Consider the following 17,282-nt stretch of genomic DNA (forward strand, 5'->3'; position numbering starts at 1 on the left):
CATCACATTATTATGAGATACCAAGTCAGAATTATGAGATACTAAGTCGATATTATGAGATACTATGTTGATATGAGATATAGCATCACATTATTATGAGATATCAAGTCATAATTATGAGATAGTATCTCATAAATATAACTATCTCATAATTATGACTTGATATCTCAATAATGTGATGCTATATCTCATATCAACTTAGTATCTCATAATTATGACTTGGTATCTCAATAATGTGATGCTATATCTCATTATATCAACTTAGTATCTCATAGACAGTATCTCATAATATCGACTTAGTATCACATAATTCTGACTTAGTATCCCATAATAATGTGATCCTATATCTCATAATATTGACTTAGTATCTCATAATTATAACTTAGTATCTCATAATAATGTGATCCTATATCATAATATTGACTTAGTATTTTATAATAATGTGATGCTATATCTCATAATATCAACTTAGTATCTCATAATATTGACTTGGTATCTCATAATTATGACTTAGTATCACATAATAATGTGATGCTATATCTCATAATATCGACTTAGTATCTCATAATTATGACCTTCTCTCTCATAATGAAATATGAGAAGGTTTCTCATAACCTGATGTTGAAACATTTAATTTCACGATTGTTTGAAGGTATCTTTGCTCTGCAGCATTTCTTTACACGCGCCTAAGACATTTGCACGTAGGTACATGTATATTTTACCCTTTTCTTCAAATTAACTTAATGTGGTTTGAATAAATGTATAAATTAGTGTTTTATGTACATGAGAGAAGCTGACTGGTACGTATTCAAAAAATGAATAAGTCCACAAGGAAATGACCAGTTTGGCAGTGTCATGTTGGTGATGTCCATTTTAAGGATGCATTCATGGAAAGCAGTTTTGCATATTAAGGTATAATTTCTAGAATGGACACAATGTAAATTATTTCTAGTATGAAGTATTTCCTGAAGTCCAAATTAAGCTGTGTCAGTCATAAATCTGATACTGAAGTTTACATCTCTGATTACCATGTGTGGGTGAAAAAATAAGACTGATTGAGGGCACTGAGGGCACTGATTGAGGTACTGATTGAGGTACTGAGGGCAGAAGAAATTAGAATTTTTTTTACTTTTACTGTATTGAAAAACGTATGATATCTTATTCTTGTGAGAGGAGCCAGAGCCAGACCTACTTTCAAAAAGCAATTTTCAGTTCATTCACCTTTTCCTTTTGTCATTATCTCTGCTCCATTTTTGTTTGTCCTTTTTCAGTCCTCCCTTGCAAGCTCTATGATGAGACTGAAAGTGTGAAAATGCCAACCACAAAGACTTTTTAAAAGAAACATACAGTTTTCAATTTCGTTTAAAATACACACAAGTAAAATTATACCTAGTTATCGCTGCCAACTTTGTTGGAGGAGGTTATGTTTTTGCCTCCGTTTTTTGTTTGTTTGTTTGTTTGTTTGTCTGTCTGTCTGTCTTTTCCCAACATAATTCAAAAAGTAGTGGATGAATTTTGGTGACGTTCCAAGGAAAGGTTGGCCATGGGACAAGGAACAATTAATTAGATTTTGATGCAAATCCAGATACGTATGCGGCGCCAAGATTTTCTTGTCTATTCTCAACATAACTCAAAAAGTAGTTGAATGGATCTTCATCATCATCATTGTTACTCTTTGAGGCTCAACCTTATGAGTCTGAGGACTCTGACTGCCTGCAGCAGCCACGAATCCATTGTTTAAATTCAGAGTGTTCCCTCATCAGTCTACGAAGCTGCCCCTTGTCCATTTCTGTCATTCTTTTGATCCTTATCCATCTGTCCATCTGTCGTCTCTCCCCTTTGCTCAGGGGCGTGGCCACCGGGGTGGCCGGGGGTGGCATTGGCTACCCCTGAAATTTGGTTGGCCACCCTAAGTGGCCCCCCCTCCCCACCTCAGTAAGGGAGAAAAAAGGAGGGTTTAATTAATTGCAAAATTTATTTTTCCACGCATATGTATAAAAGCACAATTTAAAAGTGTTTTGATGTTGGGCAATATTATTTTTAATTATTTTGTACGCAACAGTATAACTGCTTTTGCGAATAGGTTATTGGCCGCACAGGAAGAACGTCAATTTCATCCAATCACAACAGAAGAAGTTGGACCTCTTTCATAATCCGGCCCGTGGAAGACAATCATATAAACGCGATTGAGCAGATCTATAAACTATAAGCGTCAGTGTTATCACGTAGACAGGTGTTCTAGAGATCCGTCTTTCCAGTCAGTCGTATTCACGCGAGATTACATTTGCAGAGTGGTGCAGCGCGTGCCATAGAAGTCATTCTGGCGCCCGTGCCACTGATTATCTCGAGAACACAGGATAAAACTTTACAGTGAGTGGTCCTAAAAAAAGAAAAGTGGACAGTGAGTGCCAGGTGTTCAATAAAGAATGGACAACTAAATATTTTTTTGCTGAAGTCCGATCAAAGGCTGTATGTCTTATTTGCAAAGAAACTATTGCAGTTTTAAAGGAATATAACATCAAACGGCACTTTTCCTCCAAGCATGCTAATTATGCTAACAACCAGTCAGCGCAAGCACAGACGAATACAGCGCAGCGGTTGCTGAGTGAATATGAGTATTAACACTTTCTCTTTTTAAAACTATGTTGGAGCTGTAATAAGATGGTAGTCACATGTTTATATAAAAAGTATAAATTATATAAAAAGTATAAATTTTGGTTGTCGTGGGTGGCTGCTGTATTGCTGGGGTTTGTTTTTAAAGCCTAGGTCACAACCGGCCGTACGCGCTCCTATGGCCAGTCTATGTGCAAAAAATGCAAGAAACGCACGGAGGGCGCGTGTGATGTGCTGATTTTCGAGCCGTAGACTGGCCGCAGACCGGCTGCAGAGGTTCTTTGTCATGTCAAACAAACTCTACGGGCGCTTACGGTTTTTTCAGGTTGCAAGACAAACTTACAGCCAACGCGCTTCTTTCTCCATGAACAAAAAAAATCGCACGCCCAAAAAATCGTACATCCGGTTGTGACCTAGGCTTAAGTACCATGTGCTTTTGGGTGTCGGCTCCGCCCCTCATTTATGTCCCTGTCTGCTGTTATAGGTGTATTATGAGCAGCTGACCTTGCTTCTGCTTATATCTGTTCCTGGACTTTTGCCTGTGGAGGTTATTCTGATCTATGAGTGGCCTTTTGGAATATGAAAACCTGTTTGGAACCTGTATTTTGATTTTTTGAGGACTGGAAATATTTCAGTGAGTGACTTTGAACCTGAAAACCAGTTTGGAATTTTTTGCTTTCTTGAGCCATTTTGTTTGATTTTGTGGGCTGGATGGATCCAGTGCCAAACCATTGAACTGCAAACATGTTGGCATGGTGTGGTACCTCTCCTACTAATGGTGGTTGGTTGTACTGGCAGGCTGGAAGTGGATGGTTAAAAAAAAAAAAAAACACTCAGGTGTAAATCTACGAGTTCAGTGAAATGTACAAAAATGATATGTACTGATATGTAATTTAGTTCAATTTAATGATATGCAATTTAGTTGTATGTATAAAATGATACAAATATACAAATACACTGGCATCCTACTCATCCTGGCAGCTCAAAGATATAATTTAAGAATTAAGTGTGCTACTTTTCTTACTGTCACGTGTGTGTGTGTGTGTGTGTGTGTGTGTGTGTGTGTGTGTGTGTGTGTGTGTGTGTGTGTGTGTGTGTGTTACTTTTCTGGATGGATCCAGTGCCAATCTATTGAACTGCAAGCATTTTTCTGCTCTGCCTTTGTTGACTGAAAACTAAAATAAATGTCAATCTGATCTGCATTTGGGTCTCTGTCAGTGAAGGCCTTACAATAACACTAAAGCTTTTCCGGTTTATGTTCGATATGTATGAATTTGGTGCTGGCCCGGCCCGCCTGGCAAATTTCAAAAGTCAATGTGGCCCCTGAGCCAAAAAGTTTGCCCACCCCTGGTTTAACATGTTATTCCTATACTGTACCGAAATGAATCGTGACCCCAAAACCGAGGCAATCGTGATTTTTGTGTATCGTTACACCCCTACAATACAATATGCCACCCCTCTACAGATTGTGACCCTATTTGGCCCCCCCAAGAAAAAAATCCTAGACACGCCCCTGCCTTTGCTTGCTGTAGGAACCATGAACAATGTCTGTTTTTGTAGAGTCGAGTTGTCCATTTGCACGCACTGGCCTAGCCACTCTAGATGTTGTCTTTCTTGGTACTCGTGGACTATTGTTGTGCCAGTAAGTCTGTATATGTCTTCAGTGAAGTACAGTATATGAAGGCATAGTCCCAGTTCCCTGCTGCTCTCAGGTGGCACAGAGGTGTAGTGGTTAGCAGTGTTGCCTCACAGCAAGAAACTGTGGGTGGTAGAAGAGAGCAACTGGACTTGTTTGAAGAGTCTCGAAAACGTTTCACCTCTCATCCGAAAGGCTTCCTCAGTTCTGTCTGACTAATAGGGAGTATCAGGTATTTATTTAAGGCTATTATGATCCATGAGAGGATAAATACCTGATACTCCCTATTAGTCAGACAGAACTGAGGAAGCCTTTCGGATGAGAGGTGAAACGTTTTCGAGAATCTTCAAACAAGTCCAGTTGCTCTCTTTTACCACCCACGGTTTACTATGACCTGGATGACTGAGAATCTTCACAGACATCTCACAGCAAGAAGGTTCTGGGTTTGAACCGCATGGCTGATGGGGGCCTTTCTACGTGGAGTTTGCATGTTCTCTGCCCACGTTTCCCCTGGGTGCTCTGGTTTCCCCCACAGTTCAAAGACATGAAGGTTAGGTAAAATACCCAGCCACTGGGGTTGTACAAGGCAGTGCATACTTAGTGCCAGTCCCAAGTCCAGCTAGATAGAAGGCCCAGTGTAAGATGAGTCATTCCGTGTGAAATCATCAGGTGCCTCCCAGGTCACCGACTTGGATTCTCATGATTTTTTTTTTTTGCAAGTACTTACATATGTCTGATGAACACATGCAAAATATTTCTGCTTAATTCCAAGTAGTTTTTTAGATATAATTTTTTTAATCAGGGTACCCACAATCCAATTTTTCACTCGCGAATGCATTTTGAGCTTTTTTTTTTTTTTCATTTTTAAAAGGCATTATCTCAGCTAAAAATGCAGATATAAAGCTCAAATTTGGAATACACCCTATTTGGGCACCCCAGATACAGCAGTACATTTCAAAAATGGGATACAGAGCTAATTTTTCATTCTGTAGCATCACAAAAATGGCAGTTTGTCCATTCTCGCAAAAAATTACAAAATTTCAAAGATCTGTACTAAAGAAGGGATTCAATGGATAATCTTCATATTGTAGAATACACATGTATGGGGTACTAGTTATACAGTTAGGTCCATATATATTTGGACACTGACACAAATTTAGTTGGTTTTTTTTACCTGTTTACTGAAACATATTCAAGTTATAATTATATAATGAACATGGACATAAAGTCCAGACTTTCAGCTTTCATTTGAGGGTATCCACATTAAAACTGGATGAAGGGTTTAGGAGTTTCAGCTCCTTAACATGTGCCACCCTGTTTTTAAAGGGACCAAAAGTAATTGGACAATTGACTCAAAGGCTATTTCATGGGCAGGTGTGGGCAATTCCTTCATTATGTCATTCTCAATTAAGCAGATAAAAGGCCTGGAGTTGATTTGAGGTGTGGTGCTTGCATTTGGAAGATTTTGCTGTGAAGAAAACATGCGGTCAAAGGAGCTCTCCATGCAGGTGAAACAAGCCATCCTTAAGCTGCCAAAACAGAAAAACCCCATCCGAGAAATTGCTACAATATTAGGAGTGGCAAAATCTACAGTTTGGTACATCCTGAGAAAGAAAGAAAGCACTGGTGAACTCATCAGTGCAAAAAGACCTGGACGCCCACAGAAGACAACAGTGGTGGATGATCGCAGAATGAAGAGAAACCCCTTCACAACAGCCAACCAAGTGAACAACACTCTCCAGGAGGTAGGCGTATCAATATCCAAATCTACCATAAAGAGAAGACTGCATGAAAGTAAATACAGAGGGTTCACTGCACAGTGCAAGCCACTCATAAGCCTCAAGAATAAAAAGGCTAGATTGGACTTTGCTAAAAAACATCTAAAAAGCCAGCACAGTTCTGGAAGAACATTCTTTGGACAGATGAAACCAAGATCAACCTCTACCAGAATGATGGAAAGAAAAAAGTATGGCGAAGGCGTGGTACAGCTCATGATCCAAAGCATACCACATCATCTGTAAAACACGGCGGAGGCAGTGTGATGGCTTGGGCATGCATGGCTGCCAGTGGCACTGGGTCACTAGTGTTTATTGATGATGTGATGCAGGACAGAAGCAGCCGGATGAATTCTGAGGTATTCAGAGACATACTGTGTGCTCAAATCCAGCCAAACTGATTGGTCGGCGTTTCATAATACAGATGGACAATGACCCAAAACATAAAGCCAAAGCAACCCAGGAGTTTATTAAAGCAAAGAAGTGGAATATTCTTGAATGGCCAAGTCAGTCACCTGATCTCAACCCAATTGAGCAGCATTTCACTTGTTAAAGACTAAACTTCAGACAGAAAGGCCCACAAACAAACAGCAACTGAAAACCGCTGCAGTAAAGGCCTGGCAGAGCATTAAAAAGGAGGAAACACAGCGTCTGGTGATGTCCATGAGTTCAAGACTTCAGGCAGTCATTGCCAACAAAGGGTTTTCAATCAAGTATTAGAAATGGACATTTTATTTACAATTATTTAATTTGTCCAATTACTTTTGAGCCCCTGAAATGAAGGGATTGTGTTTTTAAAAAAATGCTTTAGTTCCTCACATTTTTATGCAATCATTTTGTTCAACCCACTGAATTAAAGCTGAAAGTCTGAACTTCAACTGCATCTGAATTGTTTTGTTCAAAATTCATTGTGGTAATGTACAGAACCAAAATTAGAAAAATGTTGTCTCTGTCCAAATATTTATGGACCTAACTGTATGTGTGTAAAACATTGCGGTCATAGCTTGAAGGGTTTTTGAATTATTGACTCTTGAAAATTGAACATGATCGTAGAATGTCAAAAATAGGCCTCCAGTCTCTTTATGATTTGACCATGTGGGCAAGTGCTCAGTCACTTCATAATTATTTTTGTGGAGAGCATATTGATATACCAATTTTGTCAAATTTTTTTTTTTTTATTTAGCTCAAATGCCTTCAGACCCAGTGAAATGTAACTGAATTGTCATGGCCAGCCCTAAGGGTCCCATCTGCATCTCATCGTTGCTGAGGAGCGTGCTCCCATCACCCAATCAAGCATCCAGCCAGAGCAGGTCATGATATATATATAATTTTTTTTTTTTTAAACCATATTAACATGCCATTGTTGTGTGTTATGCCCGATGTCAAGACTCTCGTCTCTGCGAGCCTACCACACAGATCTAGTACTTGTCATTTTTAGGGCATACCTAACATGTGTATTCTTTCTCTCTGTCCCTCTGAGTTACATGTTGGTCCTGGGATTGAGATGCTGGCCTCTTCTGCTCCTCGGACCTGCTTGATCCATCCTGGTGCCCTGTGTCTGGTCGGAGTTTTATCGCACCGCTCCTGTGGAGGACGGCCCCATGAGGACAGTTGAGGGTTACATCTGGAAGACGCTCTGGACTCTTACAGTAATGCTTTTATGGCTGAGGACTACATTTGACTTGCTAACTTTAGGACTGCAGTTGTCATGAACAGTTTTGCAATCAAGTTTCCATCAATGAAGAGTTTACAACATCAACGAAACTGTCTTCATGTTAAAACTGTTAATGTTATAGTCAGGCTGTCTGTTGTTGCCCAAATGAGGATGGGTTCCCTTTTGAGTCTGGTTCCTCTCGAGGTTTCTTCCTCATGTCGTCTGAGGGAGTTTTTTCTTGCCACCGTCGCCACAGGCTTCATCATTGGGGATAGATTAGGGACAAAATTAGCTCATGTTTTAAGTGGTTCAAATTCTGTAAAGCTGCTTTGCAACAATGTTTATTGTTAAAAGTGCTATACAAATAAACTTGACTTGACTTCATAGTGAAAAAAATTTGCAAAGTAGGGTACCGTAACATGGCGCGAACCAATTTTTTTGAACCTGTATTTGCATATTCAGAAAGCAATATATCAGCTCTGAATGGAAGCATAAAGCTCAAATTTGGTATTTACAATATTTGTCACCCCAAAATAATGGATCAACTTTGAAAGACAGATTACTGAGCTTATTTTTTCTTTCATGGCATCATAAAATTAGCAATTCAGTCATCAACGCAATTTTGTTACAAAGTTTTGAAGAGCTGTACTCCGAGAGTAAATTGAGAGAGAATTTTGATATTTCAGAATTTGCTTTCTAAGTAAAATATATTTATCAGGATGGGGGTTTCTCTCTCAAAGCAGGTGAAATCTTGCATGGTGCAGTAAAGTGTATACTTAGTCTAGTATTACATTAATAGTGCTTAGTTCAGTAGCTAAAACAACTAAGACAATATGTATTTTTCTTAATCTGTTCATTTCATTAGTGGCATTGATAGGGCAAGGAAATTGTAGTAATTTTAGACAAGCTGATCATAAGTCACTGCAGTTTAAAAATAGATCTGATATCAAGAGTAACTGCTCATTGTTTTAAATGTGGCTGATGATGTAATCAGCTGCTGCACATAAAGAAATTGGAGTCATCTGTTCACTTGCCAGTGTATATATTGGATCAGTGAGGAGTGCATGTATTGCTTTGTTTGGAGTAATTAATTACAGCTTATGCAGTTCTTATGCAGTTCTGATTAACAAATAATTATAGAGGAAGAATCAGGAAGTATTGAATTGAAAGAATGCAGTATTGGAAAAAAGTTAGAACAAGAATGTCATAAGAAGACATATACAAGACTGCGTGGATTGTTGCCAGTTAGTGATTTGTCAGAGAAAGACAGAGAACTTTTGCAGTGGAGAACAGATTTACAAATTGAAAATACTGACAATATTTGTAATCATCATGAAACAGTATACATATCACGCTATGGGAGTCTCCAGAGGTATTGTTGTGATCCTTTTCAAAACCACAAGAAGCAAATTTCAATGAGTACAATATTTATAAAGTTTCATTGAATTGTAATTAATTCAACTGTGAAATCGCAGAATACAGTAATTATTGTAACTAAATCTATGCATTTTTCTAATTACTCTGAATTTATTCAAGTTTATTCATTATTTTGGGGTGACAAATATTGTAAATACCAAATTTGAGCTTTATGCTTCCATTCAGAGCTGATATATTGCTTTCTGAATATGCAAATACAGGTTCAAAATTGGTTCACGCCATGTTACGGTACCCTACTTTGCAAAATTTTTTCACTATGAAGGCATTTGAGCTAGATAAAAAAATTTTGACAAAGTTGGTATATCAATATGCTCTCCACAAAAAAATTATGAAGCGGCTGAGCACTTGCCCACATGGTCAAATCATAAAGAGACTGGAGGCCTATTTTTGACATTCTACGATCATGTTCGATTTTCAAGAGTCAATAATTCAAAAACCCTTCAAGTTATGACCACAATGTTTTACACACACATATAACTAGTACCCCAGATATGTGTATTCTACAATATGAAGATCATCCATTGAATCCCTTCTTTAGTACAGCTCTTTGAAATTTTGAAATTTTTTGCGAAAATGGACAAACTGCCATTTTTGTGATGCTACAGAATGAAAAATTAGCTCTGTATCCCATTTTTGAAATGTACTGCTGTATCTGGGGTGCCCAAATAGGGTGTATTCCAAATTTGAGCTTTATATCTGCATTTTTATCTGAAATAATGCCTTTTAAAAATGGGGAAAAAAGCTCAAAATGCATTCGCGAGTGTAAAATAGGATTGTGGGTACCCTTATTAAAAAAATTATATCTAAAAAAACTACTTGGAATTAAGCAGAAATATTTTGCATGTGGGGGCGGCACGGTGGTGTAGTGGTTAGCGCTGTCGCCTCACAGCAAGAAGGTTCGGGTTCGAGCCCCGTGGCTGGCGAGGGCCTTTCTGTGTGGAGTTTGCATGTTCTCCCCGTGTCCGCGTGGGTTTCCTCCGGGTGCTCCGGTTTCCCCCACAGTCCAAAGACATGCAGGTTAGGTTAACTGGTGACTCTAAATTGAGCGTAGGTGTGAATGTGAGTGTGAATGGTTGTCTGTGTCTATGTGTCAGCCCTGTGATGACCTGGCGACTTGTCCAGGGTGTACCCCGCCTTTCGCCCGTAGTCAGCTGGGATAGGCTCCAGCTTGCCTGCGACCCTGTAGGACAGGATAAAGCGGCTAGAGATAATGGATGGATGGATGGATGGATGGATGGATTTTGCATGTGTTCATCAGACATATGTGGGTACTTGTAAAAAAAAAAATAATAATAATGAGAATCCGAGTCGGTGACCTGGGAAGATTTTGGAAAATCTGATGATTTCACACGGAATGACCCAGATTAGTGTGAGCTAAACTGGTTATTAACCTTCTGAAAATAAAGTCTCATTATCTCACAGCTTCAGACGTGCCTACTGGTGATGCGTTGTGTCACTTGAAGCCTCCATCCATCCATTATCTGTAGCCGCTTATCCTATGCAGGGTCACGGACAAGCTTGAGCCAATCCTGGCTGACTATGGGCGAGAGGTGGGGTACACCCTGGACAAGTCGCCAGATGATCACAGGGCTGACACATGGAGACAAACAACCATTCACACTCAGTCAATTTAGAGTCACCAGTTAACCTAACCTGCATGTCTTTGGACTCTGGGGGAAACCGGAGCACCCGGAGGAAACCCATGCAGACACGGGGAGAACATGCAAACTCCACACAGAAAGGCCCTTGCTGGCCACGGGGCTCGAACCCGGACCTTCTTGCTGTGAGGTGACAGTGATAACCACTACACCACTGTGCCACCCCACTTGAAGCCTCCTCATACTATTTTCCATAACAGCTGTACCCACTTAAACTCTCACTCACCCATAACACCAGTATTCAAATCCCACATGGCTGCATTGTACAACTGCCAAAATTTTGAAGAAAGATGGGCCAAGGAACAATTGAGGAGATTTTGATGCAAATCTGAATATGTGGCTTGGCACAGGTATGCACTCTACTAAGTGCCCTTCTAGTAGTTTATTTTTTTTAACGTTACATGCCATTAAATATTTCTTCATTACTCTATACCAGTTCTTGCAAGTTGATTTTACATTACAGTCTGTTTTCAAAACACAACAGTTCCTATGTAGTGTTAAAACCATGAATCCTATTGACTTCCATCTAAACACTTCATCCTGGGGCCTTCCTGTTCATATGGTACTTAGTATGAGCTTCAGAAAACCACAAGACAAGTAAAAGGCATTTAGAGATCAGACTCTCTCTCTGAGAAAATAACGCCCTTTTCCTTTAAATATCAACAAAGTCACATATGTATGTGGTTCTAGATCAGGTTTACAAAATCAAAACACAGCACAATCCAATTTCTTCAAGGTGTGGTGTCTCTAAAATGTATATCTGTCCATCTGCATTTCTGTGGCTCAGACTAGCTGCAGTACTCGGACTCTATTTTCCACAGAATCTGGCAAGCCACCAAAAAGATAATATCCTTACTGAATATTCTGCAACGTCTACTACTCACTCGCAGGCAGCGCTAATGCTGTGGTCAGCTCCACTGCTGGCGTTTCCTGGGATGATTTAAGATAGAATGTTTCCTTGTTTATTATAAATCAACCATTTTTATTGCATGACCTAACATCTAGAAACATTCTTGGGTATAAAATTTCAAACAGGTTAAAGTTCTCAAGGAGTTTGTGATGATCTGTGAGGTGAAAGGTCGATCAGGAAAAAGGCTGTCGTAGAAACCTAAAAATAATGGAAAATATTGCCTTTTTAGTGCTGGAGAAACGTGAAATGTGTAGAAATAGAAGAAATACAGACACAAAAACATGACCAAAGAGTGGAGCAGGAAAAGATTAGTGAAAATCTGAGAAAGTCCTTGGAGTCAATTTATATCAGGGTGAGAAATGTGTTTTTGTACATTTTGCGACATAAATAACAGAGGTGACTGCTTTAAAACTACAAGTGAAACCCAAATTCCTGTAAAATGTCATGAAAAAGTTTCTGTTAAATATATATTTACACAACTTATCGCTCTTATTCCAAATCGATAGTTTGCGCTAGAAAGTGCTCAGCTTTATGGCTAGTTCATTCAGCAGTTATTTCTCGCTGGTCATCATAATCTGATAACGTGATTTTTCCCATAGAAGCCTGTGGAAGCCCGACCCGCTGAAAACCCACTGATGCTCAGCGTGTCTGTAGTTTAATGCCACTACGGGATAGGCTTTGATCGTAGTGCAGCAAAGCTAGACATTTATTGGACAATATGATTTGAAAACGTAATTTCCAGACGCTCAGCTTCACTGTGGACAGTCGCTGACAGTAAGGTGGGACTGGACGCTGAGCTTCTGTATAATGATTGGAGGAACTCTCAAATCTCTTTTGAATGTCATATGACTGACAGCATTTTAAAATTATACATCACATCGATCAGAGGGATTCAAGCTCAGTCCATGCGGTGTGTTGGCAAGTGAAGTCATGAGATTAGCTGCTGCTCATTCGCACTCTTGCACAGGAAGGTGGGCGTGAGCAACCATGGTCAATGACAAGCCATTCTTTTCAATTTTGCAACTAATAGACTCAGTTAAATCCAACTTTGGATGATGCAGTTTCATGCTGCAGACCTACAACAATAACACACACTGTCACAATTACATAGGCTAGTAAACTAGAGTCCAGTTCTCAGAATCCATATCATCATCTTCATTTTCTGCTACCTAAGACACCATCCTGATCCAGTCACATGCCAGTTTGTCAACTGCCCAAGTTTATGTCAGCCGGGCGGCACGGTGGTGTAGTGGTTAGCACTGTCGCCTGGAAGGTTCTGGGTTTGAGCCCAGTGGCCGACAGAGGCCTTTCTGTGTGGAGTTTGCATGTTCTCCCCGTGTCTGTGTGGGTTTCCTTCAGGTGCTCCGGTTTCCCCCACAGTCCAAAGACATGCAGTTAGGTTAACATGGGGCGGCCTTCGGCTGAAGTGCCCTTGAGTGAGGCACCGAACCCCCAACTGCTCCCCGGGCGCTGTAGTATAGCTGCCCACTGCTCTGAGTGTGTGTGCGCGTGTTCATTGCTCGCATTATGTGTGTTCACTACTTGAGATGGGTTAAATGCAGAGGAGGAATTTCACTGTGCTTGAGTGTGCATGTGACAAAGGCTTCTTCTTTTCCTACTAATATACAGTTCCTACTTCCATTTGTATATACCATACTGTAAATAAAATTGTAAATAATAAGTTCATGAGTTTGTTACTTTCTTTTGTTTCGATTCAGTAAAGGCTGTTTATATTAATCCAGGCAGTGGAAGGGAAATCTAGCCAGCCAGCTAGCTAGCTGTTAGCTGTGTGAAATGGTAAACGTTGCTGATGTTGTTGACCTGATTTTGGAGAAGACATTTGATGCTCTTCTTTACAAGGAGAGGCTCAAAATTAAACAACAGGGCAGATCAATACCCAAGATCGATTTAATTCACTAGTCAGGGAGACACAATCGTTCATTTCAGCTACCTTGGTATGACAAAGTAAACTGGTGAACTGCGAGTGCTCTGACCAAGAGAATGTCCTGTTGGCCTTGTCTCTTAATGAGACCGTCCCAGGGATGGATTACTGGGTCAAAACTGGGTTTTGGAGATTTGGCTAACTTTGACAGGGCAGACAAAAAGCATGAGAAAAGCAAGAAACACTTGAGTTCATGTGCACGCTGAAGTTTACTTAGCAGAGTCGGAGTAGAACATGGCAGAATTCACATCTTATTAACAACAAATTTACAAATAATTGACTAATTACAAATAACAAATAATTGAAAAATGTTATTATGTCGACCTAAAACTGAGCTTCCCCTATTTCAAAGACCACCAGCCGCCACTGGTAAATAATATTCATAATAACTAAAGCACATGTAATATCTAACGTACATTAAATTGCTGTCTGTTGGTCTCATTATTTTTATTTAAGCTTATTTCAACTGTACAGATACTCAAATCATCTAGGACAGTGTTTCTCAACCACTGGGCCGCCGGGGCCCACTAGGCCATCTAGTGGGCTGCGAATTTTTTTTCAAGTTGAAGCCAATTTTTACTTTTAGTCGGGTACAATTGCTGGGTTGCATCCGATGTCACATCCGCCTCATTAAGCTACAGTCACACTATAGCTTGTGATGCTTTGCGATGGGTTATCGATGAAAATTAGGCATTTTGGTGGCTATGCTTGGCGATATACACGTGAGCTAAAAGTTGTGGTCACACAGCAGGTGAACACTTGGCTGTCACACCTTTGCACACTTGAGTCTGGTGCAGCTTGAGTGGCCATGCTCGCTCACAGAGCACGCGGTGCGCATTCTTGGGACCCAGTCTTTATGGGAAACACCTAATACTGATTTGAGTGCAATCAGCAAATACGGACATGGGCGCTGTTTTCACAGAGGCGTTGCGAAGTATTACCATTATCACTGTCGTTTGTTTCTCGTCATGTTTATAACACTGTTTAAATACTCTGCTTTATGGTTCTGCTTTGCTTTCGTTTGTGTTTTGTTTTTGTAAATATCACGCCTGCTAATAAACACTCTTCCTGCACTTAGATCCGTCTACCGCCGTCTATCTTGTAGTGTCCTGATCCCCAGATCTTTAACCCAACCACATATAAAAAGTTGTTCTCCTCCATGTGCTTCCAGGTTTTCATCTGTGTGTCCGTGTAGAACGATGTCTGCAGCACCAGGGAGTTTGAGATGTTGGGGGAACTCAATGGATGGATCATTTTCCAACTCGTAGGAAAAATCCTTCTTTGTTAGCGTGTAAGGATCTAATCCCATTGAGTGGTTTCTATACCCACTTCTTTTGAGTGAACTTCTTGGTTTTAATAACTTGCTTGTTTGCTGAACACAAACATGGCAATAAGTTCTTGTGTTAATGGACCAGACTCCACTTTTAGATCATTAATCCCTTTTGACTGAGAATGACCTGCATGCATGGTTCGGCTTCTGGCACAGCCATACAGTTTTAAATACATCACCTACAATTAAACACAGTTTGTTTTTACTGCGTTTATTTAATTCCTGAGCTCCCATCTGTAACAGGGAGTGATGTCGCATCCCATTAATACACTGTAGCGAAGATCGCGTGTGGGTGGAGCACAGAGGACGCCAGGACAGAGATCAGGTTTAGCTATCGGCTTTATTGCCACACTTTTCAGGTTTACAATAATGCTCAAAATAGCGAGAGAGACACACACACACACACACAGCGTCTCGTCCGAGGATGACCTCCTCTGCTCTCGCTCTCCCTCCTTAAATAGGGCGGTTTACTGGGGAGAACACACAAAACACAGGTTAATGACACTCAGGTGAAGCGATTCTGCCACTTACCTTCCCCAACTCCGCCCTCCTGTCACAGACCGGTGCTTGACCACGCCCCCGCTGCCACATACCCCCACCGCCCGACTCAGGCCGGGCGCCCGTCCGGCCCGCAGCCGACTCCCCCCCCCCCCTTGACGGGAGAGGAAGTCCGCCACGACCATCTGCGCCCCCAGCCTGTGGACCACCTTGAAGTTGAAAGGTTGGAGCGCCAGATACCAACAGGTGATCCGCGCGTTGGCATCCTTCATGCGGTGGAGCCACTGGAGGGGCGCGTGGTCCGAACAGAGGGTGAAAGAGCGCCCCAGCAGGTAGTAACGGAGGGCGAGGACCGCCCACTTGATGGCCAGGCACTCCTTCTCGATAGTGCTGTAGCGCCCCTCACGCACTGACAGCTTCCGGCTGATGTACAACACTGGGCGGTCCTCTCCCCGCACCCGCTGGGACAAAACGGCCCCCAGCCCTCTGTCCGACGCATCCGTCTGCAACAAAAAGGGGAGAGAGAAGTCAGGGGAGTGCAAAAGTGGCCCCCCGCACAGTGCAGCCTTTACCTCAGAGAAAGCCCGCTGGCACTGCTCCGTCCACTGGACCGGATCTGGCGCCCCCTTTTTAGTGAGGTCAGTCAGCGGGCTGGTGACGTCCGAATAATTAGGTATAAACCTACGATAATAGCCAGCCAGCCCCAGGAACTGTCTCACCCCCTTTTTGGTCTTGGGTCTCGGGCAGGCCGCAATCGCTGCTGTCTTATTAATTTGGGGACGCACCTGCCCGTTACCCAAGTGGAAGCCCAGATACCGTACTTCCACCCGCCCAATCGCACACTTCTTCGGGTTGGCAGTGAGCCCCGCCCGCCTCAGCGACCTAAGGACGGCCCTCAGGTGTTGCAGGTGCCGCTGCCAGTCATTACTATAAATGATGATGTCGTCTAAGTAAGCGGCCGCATAGGTGGCGTGTGGCCGGAGGATCCGGTCCATCAGCCGCTGAAACGTAGCGGGCGCCCCAAACAGCCCAAACGGAAGTGTGACGAACTGGTGTAAGCCGAACGGTGTGGAAAAGGCCGTTTTTTCCCGGGATAATGGAGTCAAGGGGATCTGCCAATATCCCTTCGTCAAATCCAGTGTCGAGTAAAAGCGAGCCGTGCCTAGTCGATCGAGCAGCTCATCAATACGAGGCATTGGGTACGCGTCGAATTTAGACACCGCATTGACTTTTCTATAGTCCACACAGAACCGGACCGAGCCGTCGGCCTTGGGGACCAAGACCACCGGGCTGCTCCAGTCACTGTGGGACTCCTCGACGATGCCCATTTCGAGCATGGCCTGAAGTTCTTCCCGAACCACCTTTTTTTTGTGTTCGGGTAATCTATAAGGACGGCTACGCACTACCACCCCCGGGGGCGTCTCTCTGTGGTGTTCTATGAGGTTGGTGCGTCCGGGCCGGGGCGAGAACACATCCGAAAACTCGGCCTGCAACTGGGCAACCTCCGTGAGTTGGGTCGGGGAGAGGTGGTCTCCACAGGGGACCGGAGAGGTGCGAGATGCCAATGACCCTTTTTGGATCTCTGGCCCCAGCTCCGCCTTCTCCGGAACTACCGACACCAATGCCACGGGGACCTCCTCGTTCCAGAGCTTCAGCAGATTGAGGTGGTAGATTTGTAGCGCCCCCTCCCTGTCCGTTCGCCTAACCTCATAGTCGACGTCCCCGACTCGCCGTGTGACCTCGAAGGGCCCTTGCCACATGGCGATTAATTTGGAGCTCGACGTGGGCAACAGGATGAGTACCTTATCTCCCGGAGTGAACTCTCTAAG

This window comes from Neoarius graeffei, chromosome 11 (assembly GCF_027579695.1).
Source record: "Neoarius graeffei isolate fNeoGra1 chromosome 11, fNeoGra1.pri, whole genome shotgun sequence".
NCBI lineage: Eukaryota > Metazoa > Chordata > Actinopteri > Siluriformes > Ariidae > Neoarius > Neoarius graeffei.